Source organism: Peromyscus californicus, unplaced genomic scaffold (assembly GCF_007827085.1).
Source record: "Peromyscus californicus insignis strain IS unplaced genomic scaffold, ASM782708v3 Scaffold_24__1_contigs__length_46423439, whole genome shotgun sequence".
In the NCBI taxonomy this organism is placed as follows: Eukaryota; Metazoa; Chordata; class Mammalia; order Rodentia; family Cricetidae; genus Peromyscus; species Peromyscus californicus.
In genome coordinates, this window is record NW_026294535.1 from 39,739,863 (window position 1) to 39,750,803 (window position 10,941).

Genomic DNA, 10,941 nt, shown 5'->3' on the forward strand with positions numbered 1-10,941 from the left:
GATGGCAGGAAGCAGAAAGGTATATAAGGCGTGAGGACCAGGAACTAGAGCTTTTTAGCAGCAGTTCAACTGAGACCCTCAGGGGTGAGGACTCAGAGGCTTTCAGTCTGAGGAAACAGAATCAGCAGAGGAGCTGGTGAGGTGAGGTTGGCTGTGGCTTGTTCTGCTTCTCTGATCTTTCAGCGTTCACCCCAATATCTGGCTCTGTTTTTTTTATTATTATTAATAAGATCGTTTAGCAATTTGTGTTACAGTAAACCTTAATAACTAAATTATTTTTTTTTACTACAGATTAGGTAAGCATGGAAGATTCTTGGGGTAGAGATAACTGAAGTTAGAACAGAAGAATGGAGAGTCTGGATGGCTGCTGCGGAGAGCAAAAACGCGGGCTGGCAAGACGGCTTGCTGGGTAAAACTGCTCACCATATATGCCCGAGTTTGAGCCACTTTTCCACAATAGAAGGAGAGGAACAACTTCTGAAAGTCGCCCTCTGAACTCTTGCGTACCGGTTTCCTCTGAGGTTAAACCTTCCCTCTTGGAGGGGAACTCCTGAATGCACAGGATGTAAAGGAAAAGTGAAACAGGATATTTTAGGATGTTCATGAGGAGGTAAAACAGCAGGACGTTCTAAGGGAAACTCTCTCACCTGTAAGGAAACCTCTTAAGACAGGAAGTAAACAGATTAAGGAATCATGGGAGTCAAAAGAGCTTCAGGAAGTCCCAGAAACTGGGCGGATTCACTGGGTCCCTCCATCTCCAAGAGTATACAAGTAGCAAAGACTGCTAAGAGTTATTCTCAGACAAGACCAGTCACAAAGAAGATGCCCTGGGTTCTTCGAAGAGTGTCAGAGAGAGCAGCCTGGAAGAAGCAGAAACTTCTGACCAAGCAGCTGAAAAGAAGCAGAGACCAGCTTAACTGCCTAGACTAGCTGAGCTGCCTGGACACCGTCCAGGCTTGCTGAGCTGCCTGCAGGCTGTGAAGTGTGCTCCAGGCATCTAGCTTTTGTGACCTGTCACCCATGCAGGGAGGGAATTTTGGTGATGCAGCTATTCTCCAGTCATTTCTGCTCCTGTAAGTAACCTCTCACCTATATTCCTGTAGTTGACCCCAGGAAAACTTGCTAAGTTGAACTTTGGTGGTATCCGTACTTTGGAATATTGGCAGTTCTCTCAAATGGCTTGAGCAGAGACTTGTTTACTTAGTTCCAGGAATAGTGTCACACGACTCCTCCACATGAGCATGTGCATGTGTTCACATCTGTACATTGATCAAAGCGCGTGCGCGCGCGCGCGCAGCGCGCGCGCGCGCGCACACACACACACACACACACACACACACACACACACACAGAGAGAGAGAGAGAGAAAGAGAGAGAGAGAGAGAGAGAGAGAGAGAGAGAGAGAGAGAGAGAGAGAGAGAGAGAGAAATAAATAATGTTAACCAAAAAGCAAGGAGAAAAAAGAAAATAGCCCAGGTCTCCTAAGAATTAAGGTGATTTACTTTTCTGGTCTATATATTTATTGATGCCTCTGGGATTGGATTTTTGAGAGGTTATGTAGACAGTTTCTGGTTGTCTTAAAAGAAACTGAAAGAGTAGATGACTCAGTGTTATCTGGTCACATTCAGAATACATATAAAATACTAAACATATCATCTTGATATTGCATCCTACAGTTCTGCTGACAACTTCCAAATACAACTCAGTATAAATTAGGTTTAGTTCAAGTGCTTAAGGAGAAGTATATTGAATATTTCAGACATCAGTTGTTAGGGATACAATGAAAAATAAAATTAAATTATTGCTTTGGATTTAGCAGGCTGGCCAGATCTAAACATTGTAAGTTTCAATTAAAAATTTGGCCGGGCGGTGGTGGCACACGCCTTTAATCCCAGCACTTGGGAGGCAGAGCCAGGCGGATCTCTGTGAGTTTGAGGCCAGCCTGGGCTACCAAGTGAGTTCCAGGAAAGGCCCAAAGCTACGCAGAGAAACCCTGTCTCGAAAAACCAAAAAAAAAAAAAAAAAATTGAAGGACTTAGGGTTTGGATTGTAGAATTAGAATATCTAACCATGGGCAAATTAGTGTATATATCAGAGAGCTGTCGGAACAAGTAAGTGAGAAAATGTAAGTCAAACGTTTAGTTTAGTGCCTGGGCATACAAAAAGTGCTCACAAATTGAGTGGTGGCTATATAACATGATTAATAGGCTCTATATAAAGTTTTGAAAATGCACAGGATTCCATGAGGACACAGACAATGGGAGAATTTAAAGGGCTTAACCATTTTACATGTTGGATGAGTGCAAGGTAAAAACTAGGAGCTCTTGCTAAATTGTTACTCTGAATTAAACATTAGTATGTTGGCTATTACACAGAATGTATTATGCAACAATAATTCTATTATACCCAGGTGCCTTTGTTAAAATTATAAAATGATGATCATTCTGCCAGAGAGTAGGCTGTCCCAACTTGTCCTGTCAGCTGGGACATAGACGGTACAGTTGCACACAGTAGGACAGGGACCCTTATCCCATTTAGAACAGGCTTCTTTGGATGATATGACAAATTATTTGTGTCTTGAAAGATAAAAGTATTTGTGAAATTATTAAGGCCACTCCACGTAGTTAAAAGGGAGGTTTATTTTGTGGGGTAACTTACAAGTGAAGGGATAGGTAGGTTGCAGGGTCTGGGAAAGGTGTAGCGCAGTTCGGTGGTGTTCTCTGGAGAACTCTGCTCGGTCTACCTCCAGCGTCCAGGGTCCAGGAACCAAGAGAGGCGGCACATCCGGATCTCGGGTCTTCAGGGTCCTCTCTCGGCCCCGCCTTGTAGGCGTGACAGTTACCGAAGCCTCGATGGGGGTTGGAACTTCCAGATCAAGGCTGGAATGGCTACCCACTACATAAAAGATTTACCACAAAAGAAGAAAGGCGTAAAGGTAACTTCAGAGGCTAAGAAACTGTGGTATGAAGGGGAAACTACCAGAAAGATCTGTGGTGTCAGAGAACCAAACGCAAATATGGAATGACAAAAAACCTGGGTGAGGGTAAGGGAAGGCCTAGTGTCTTGTCAAGTAGCCTGGGTGTTAAGCTGATGGCAGTTGAGTTCACTGATAGATTCCAAGCAGGGTCTCCTGCATGACCACCTTGAGGTGACTGACTTGATCCTGTCCATCAGACCTGAGCTGACTGACATCCATTGGTGAAACCAGATGAGATGTTCACTGAAGGGAGTGATTTTGTCCAGGAAGGGATCAGGTATGCAGAGGCAGCAGTGGTGACTCAAGAGAAGATTGTCTAGGCATGATCTTTAAGCAGAGAAGCCTCAGCTTGACTTTCAGCTTTGACTCAAGCACTCAAAGACAAGGGCTCATGTCTATGAGGCTCTATATGGGGAAAAGAGGATTGCTAACCCCAGCAGGAAAAGAGATCAAACATAGAAAAGAAATATTAACCCTTTTGGAAGCTATCTGGTTACTCAAGAGGGTGGCCATTGGCCATTGCAAAGGACACCCAAAAGGTGATTCCTCAGAAGCCAGAAGCAGCAGAGAGGCTGATGTGGCCACCCAGGAAGTGGCCCCAGAATCACTGGGGCCTCTCCAAGTCTTGGTAGCCCTGCTGGAGCCCAACTTACTGGACCTGACCTGATCACTTGGAATGAACCCTGGGGTGTGAGATTGACTGGGCAAGATAAGAACTGACCAAATAGTATAAACAAGGATGGTGGATGCTGGGAGTCTGGGAAAGCAACTGGTTCAGGATCTCCACCAAGTCATCCATCTAGGAGTCATAGAAATTGCTTTGCTCCTCAGACCCAGGTATTATGATCCAAATTTGGAATGTGTGATTAAAGACACAACTTTTAGATGTGCCACCCATGCTCAGATAAACTCCAAAGTGGGAAGGGAGGGCAGTGGTGGCATACGCCCTTAATCCCAGCACTCAGGAGGCAGAGCCAGGCAGATCTCTGTGAGTTCGAGGCCACCTTGGTCTGCAGAGCGAGATCCAGGACAGGCACCAAAACTATACAGAGAAACCCTGTCTCAAACACACACACACACACACACAACAAACAAACAAAAAAAAACAAACAAAAAAACAAAGTGGGAAGGAAGATTCCCACAAAGGATCTAAGCTTGAGGAGATGGGCCTAGGTACACTAGGAGATGGACTTTGAAATGAAATGAAATGAAATCAGGCCTGCTGTTTTTGGTTATAAATATTTGCTGGTATTTGTTGACATCTTCTCAGGATGGGTGGAGGTCTAATGACGGGAATAGAGACTTCTTCAATAGTTACAAGGAAACTTCTTCAGGAGATACTTCCTAGATTTGGACTGCTCCTAGCTTTGGGGTCTAACAGTGGCCTGGCCTTCATGACCAAAGTGTCTCAAAATCTTACAAAGGTATTAAATATTAAAATATTAATTAGAAATTACATTGTGCCTATAGGCCACAGAGCTTAGGTCAGATATAAAGGATGAATAGGACTCTCAAGGAAACTCTGACCCAGTTGGTCTTGGAAACTGGTAAAGAATAGAGTCAACCCACAAACAACAAAAATGAACTCAGCAGGTTACATACACACATGTTGCATACATACACATACATACATACATACATGTTACCTATATACATGTGTCAAACATAATCAGAGAAAAAGAAGCTATCAATTTGAACGGGCTGGGTCATGAGAAGAGTTTAAGGAAGGGTAATTGAGATGGGCTAGAAGGAGGGAAGGAGGGTGGAAAGTTATATAATTCTATTTCTATTAAAAACATTAAACATATGATAAGCAGAACAATGTTAGAGTTCTAATTGGACACAATGCAGAGATCAAGAGGTCGTAGGGAGCCCAGTCCCAACATGCCTCCTCTACACACTGATCAATGGGGTGTTACTAACCTCCTGATCTTTGACAAACTTACACATAGATTTTAGTGTATCTTTATATGTATGTCCTTATATGTATGACTCTCAAAATGATATAGATTATTGAGTAGCCTTTGGGGATTGAGAGTGGGTTCCTATTGCTGAAGATACCATACACTTTGGAAACAGGACTCAGGTGATGGGAGCTGGATCTGACCTGAAAGCCTTTTCTCTGTGATCTAGCTTCCACAGTTCCAGAACATACTATGAAAGCTGCCGAGGGAGGGAAGAATTGAACAGGTCCTATTAAGACACAACATCTATGAACCATGACGACTACTGGCATGGCAAGATATCCATGAAAGTGTGACAAGTGGCACTCACACATTGGTGACAAGTAACAGCTAATTGGACTTAAAGCCTATTCAATCTGATGGAAAGCATTCCTGATACTGGAAACCTGCCCAGTGTCCCAGGACTAGTGAGGTCATGGATCTTAGAAGAGACTCTACTACTGCCATTTTGCTAGACCAGAATAATTCCTTATACACTCTAAATCTCATCCTTAGACCCATAGATGAACAAACTAAGACCCCTCATCAAAGAAGCCTTTCTTTACAACAGACGGAGACTGCATAGACATACATACATGTGACAAAAATAATCAAAGAAAAGAGGCTATCAACTTGAAAATTAAAAAATGGGAAGAGTTTGAGGAAAGGTAGTTTGGGGGGACTAGAAGGAGGAAAGGGAGGGGAAAAGTTATATAATTCTATTTCAATTAAAAACATTAAGCTGGGTGGTGGTGGCACACGCCTTTAATCCCAGCACTCAGGAGGCAGAGGCAGGTGGGTCTCTGTCAGTTCAAGGCCAGCCTGGGCTACAGAGTGAGTTCCAGGATAGCCAGGACTGTTTCACAGAGAAACCCTGTCTTACCAAAAACCAAAAACCAAAAACCAAAAAAACATTAAAAAATATGATAGACAAAACAGTATTAGAGGTTTAGTCCATTATCATCACGGTGGGAAGCATGGTGGCATGCAGGCAGACATGGTGCTGGAGAAGGAGCTGAGAGTTCTACGTCTGGATCCACAGACACCAGGAAGAGACAGTGACACTGGGCCTGGCTTGAACATTGGAGACCTCAAAGTCCACCCGCAGTGACACACTTCCTCTGACAAGGCCACACCTCCTAATAGTGCCACTTTCTGGTGATCAAGCATCCAAATCTATGAGCCTATGGGGGCCATTCCTATTCAAACCACCACAGCACTCATCCAATTCCATACCTTCTTTCTCTCTCTTCTGAGAAGCAAACAGGTAAATAAAAAAACAGAACAGAATAAGAAAAACAGGAACTAAAACAAAGAAAAAGCATGAGAAACACAAACACACACTGACACACACACACACAATCAAAAACCATACATAATATACAAGCAAAAGATCAATAAGGTAAAAAATGCACAAAGCAACAAGAGACAAAACAAAACAAAAACAAACAACCCACCCCCAAAACAACAAACAAACAAAAAAACAACTCCTGAGTTCATTTTTGTGTGTGTTGGCCATCTATTATGGGCATGGGACCTACCTTTTAAGTTTGTTTTATATACACAGTGAGACTCCATTAGAGAAACCTATTTTGTCCTTTGCAAGTGGTTGTAAGTTGGAGATGGCCTCTTGGTTAGGGATGGGAGCTCTTGTCCACTTTTCCTTCTCAGGGTTGGGGCCATATCTGGCTCAGACCTGTGTAGGCCCTGTCTTGTTGAGTTCTTCTGTATATCAGGACTCTCTGCTGTGTATGGTGTCATCCATGCCCTCTGGCTCCGACATTCTTTCCATCTCCTTTTCTGCATAGTTCCCTGAGCCCTGATGGAGGGATTTGATGAAGACAGAAGTGGAGATTTTCTTTTCTGGTCTTGTCTTTTTGGTGTTCCATGTGCTTCTCATATCTTTAGGAGTCTGTATGGGAAAGTTTTCTTCTATGATCTTGTTGAAGATCTGTCATATGCCATTGATTTGGGATTCTTCTTTCTAGTGTATGCTTGTAATTTGAAGGTTCCCTCCCCCACATAGTGTCCCACATTTCCTATATGCCTCTTTCCTGTGTTTAAAGTTTTGTTTCTTTTCTTTTTGGTTTTTCAAGACAGTGTTTCTCTGTGTAGCTTTGCGCCTTTCCTGGAACTCACTTTGTAGCCCAGGCTAGCCTCAAACTCACAGAGATCCACCTGGCTCTGCCTCCCAAATGCTGGGATTAAAGGCGTGCGCCACCACCGCCCAGCTTAAAGTTTTTTTTTCATATTCCTTATTTTTTTTAAAATTCTTTATCCTCTACTTTGTCTTTGAATCCTGATATTCTATCTTCTGCTTGACTCACTCTACTTATAAGGCTTTCATTTTAGTTCTTCTCGTTGAGTTATTGGGTTTTGAATTCCATCTTCATTTCTATCTGAAGACAGAGAGCTTCTATCTCCTTACTGGATTTTGTTCTCAACTCCAGGATTATCTTCATCATTTCCATCAGCCTTATGTTTTTGTTCTCTCAGGCGTTTATTATTCTTTATTCCTCACATCACTCAGGCATTTATTATTCTTAAGTTCTTTATCCTTAGTTACATTGAGCTGTTTCTTTGTCTTCTTTAAACTCTTTGAATTCTTTTATGAAGTTTATGATTGGTTTTTTTTTTTTTTTTTTTTTTGGTTTTTCGAGACAGGGTTTCTCTGTAGTTTTGCGCCTTTCCTGGAACTCACTTTGTAGCCCAGGCTGGCCTCGAACTCACAGAGATCCTCCTGTCTCTGCCTCCCGAGTGCTGGGATTAAAGGCGTGCGCCACCACCGCCCGGCATGATTGTTTTTTTTTTTAAACTATATTCTTGGGTTTGTCTGGATAATTCTCATTGGTAAATATTTCTACAGGACTGGCAGGCTTTGGAGAGAAGAAACTGGCTTGGTCTTCCATGTTGTTTGTATTTTTTTGTGATGAGATCTGGGCATGTAGACTTCTTTTCTTATTTTTAAGTCTGATATGGACAAAGCAGATTGGGGCAGAAGAGAGGATGCATAGGCAGATTGGGCCTGGTGTGGTGGTATTTTACTTGTACTGAAATGTGATTTTAATTGTATGTTAATAAATAAAGTTGTCTGGGGGTCAGAGCTATTAGAGCCATAGCAAGTGCATGGCGGCGGTGGTACACGCCTTTAAGGACCTGGAGGGCGGTACATTCAGGCAGTGACGAGGCAGTCACATGTTTGGGTTTACAACCAATGAGAAGGCAGAACAGCTAGACTATATAAAGACACACACAGGAAGTAGGTCCCTTTTTTCGGAGAGCTCTCTTGGCTGAAGAGGATCCCTGAATCAGGAAGGGTGAGGCTCTTAGCTCTGACCTCTTGGCTTTCTTCTCTGAATCGGCTCTGTGTTTCTTATTTAATAAGACTGTTGGTTACATCTACATTTGGCGCCCAACGTGGGGCACGAACCCACGACCCTGAGATTAAAAGTCTCATGCTCTACCAACTGAGCTAGCCGGGCGTGTTCTCTCTCTCTCTCTCTCTCTCTGGATTCACACCTCGGACACTAGGAGGCTGTTTTGAAATTCCCTCGGATTGGTACTGTTCTACGAGGACTTGGTAAGTCACTTAACATATCGAATATTTTAAAGGAAACTATTTAAAAGAGAAATTTTTTTCCACATTAAAAAAAAATGGGTTTTCTGTGTTCATTGGAAGAAAATTGGGCTTTGTTTGCAATTTTAGACAGTCTGACAATGGAACAGCTATATGAGAAGATTAATGTTGATCGAATTATGCATTTTATTACTATGCTTATTCTCATTTTACTATTTAAAAAGATAGTCAATTTAAGTGCCAGGATGACAGCTTTAGAAAAACTTGATAAACCTGTAAAAACTCAGACAGAAGAAACTAACAGTGAAGTTGCTTCAAGATTGGATCATAGGGTTACAGAAAGAAAGCCTGTTTTCACACAGTCACCCTTAGTTTGTCCAGTAACCGTACAGCAGTTGCCTGATCAAATGACTACACAAAATATTTGGGCTCCAATTGAAATGTTAGATTTACGAAGGTTTAAGGAGGCAATAGTATCTTATGGCATGCATTCCCCATATGTAAAGCAAATGTTAAACTCTTGGTCAACATATAATAGGATTGTACCACAGGACTGGCGGGAGCTGGCACAAGCTGTTCTGGAACCCAGTCAAAGGCTTCAGTGGCTAACTTGATTCAAGGATGAAGCTAAAAACATAGAAAAACAGTGGAGGGATAAAGGAATACAAGTCTGCCAGGATCAGCTTATTGGAGAAGGTCAATATGCTTCAGCACAAGCACAATGTTTATATGATGTCCAAACCCTAATTTTATGTCGAACAGCAGCCTTGAATGCATGGGACAGAGTTGAGGAACCAGGAAAAAAAACTGAGTCATTTACAAAGGTTGTACAAGGCCCAAAAGAATCTTTCACAGATTTTTTACAAAGACTGGCTTCAGCAGTAAAGAGAATGGTCCCGGATTCAGAAGCTAGTAAGATAATAATTGAGTCTTTGGCCTTTGAGAATGCGAATGCAGCATGCAAAACAATAATCAGGCCGTTAAAGGCAAGATCTGCACCTTTGGAAGATTGGATTAGAGACACGGTTAATGTTGAAGCTCATGAGCATGATGATACGTGGGTAGGAGAAGCAATTTCAAAAGGTTTGAGGAATGTTAGATGTTTTGGATGTGGAAAGCAAGGACATTTGAAAAGGGACTGTAAACAGGTCATTCCTAGAAACAATGTTTCTTCAAGGAACAATGGCAACAGACTGCCCCTTCCTTCTGGAGTATGCAGAAGGTGTGGTAAGGGAAAACACTGGACCAACGAGTGTAGATCAACAAGGGACAGACAGGGTAATCCTTTGCCTCAGTCTTCGGGAAACTCCCAGAGGGGCCTCATGCAGGCCCCAATAGCAAATCCAGTTCAAACCTTTCCTGCAGTTGTAGAGGAAACCCCAACTCAGAGCAATTAAATAACCAAATGCCTATTGGAATAAGTCATGCTGGTCAGGATGATGAAACAGAGAGAATAGAAAATTCAGGAGAAAACATAAAGAAAATTTTTTGGCAAACTTCTATTAATGAACAAAGACCAAAATTATCGATAAAAATAAATGGTGTTTTGTTGTCTGGTCTGGTAGACACAGGTGCGGACGTTACCATAATTGCACCAGAATTTTGGCATCCAACTTGGCCTCTTCAGGAGGTAAACATTCAACTGTTAGGAATTGGGACATTATCTCAGGTGAAACAGAGTGCAAGATGGCTCGAATGTATAGGTCCAGAAGGACAGAGAGCAAAATTAAAACCATATGTGGCTAACATAGCTATGAACCTGTGGGGTCGAGACTTGTTACAACAATGGAATACTCAGATTAACATCCCTCCAATCTCAGAAACAAATCATAAACTAGCACATGTTTCTGAGAGAAATATTAGAAGGCAATATTCTGAATGGTCACCAGGCATCCATATTATACAAGAACTGGGCACAACAACTGATGATCTTCCAAAGACATCAACAGCTCTACCTTTAAAATGGTTAACAGACAAGCCTGTATGGGTCCAGCAATGGCCTTTAACAACAGAGAAACTCCAGGCTTTAGAAGAGCTGGTAGAAGAACAGTTAAATGCTCAGCATATTGAAGAATCAACCAGCCCTTGGAATTCTCCTGTATTTGTTATTAAGAAGAAATCTGGTAAATGGAGAATGGTAACAGACCTTAGAGCAATTAACAAAGTAATTCAGCCAATGGGCTCTCTACAATCTGGAATTCCTTTGCCTACTCTGTTACCAAAAGGATGGCCTCTCATAGTTATTGATTTAAAAGACTGTTTCTTTTCAATACCCTTACAAGAAAAAGACAGAGAAAGATTTGCTTTCACAGTGCCTACTTATAATAATTCTCAACCGGTTAAAAGATTTCAATGGAGGGTCCTCCCACAGGGAATGTTGAATAGCCCAATTTTGTGCCAATATTTTGTACAACAGCCATTGGAAGTGATACGTAAAAAATTTC

At 42.1% G+C, this 10,941-nt stretch overlaps 1 non-coding gene across 1 annotated transcript; it reads right to left on the reverse strand.

Annotated features, from left to right (window-relative positions):
* Window positions 1-8,329: 8,329 nt before the first annotated feature.
* Window positions 8,330-8,402, reverse strand: Trnak-uuu (transfer RNA lysine (anticodon UUU)). Its single transcript has one exon. It is a non-coding gene; the product is annotated as a tRNA-Lys (tRNA).
* Between the last annotated feature and the right edge of the window lie 2,539 nt (window positions 8,403-10,941).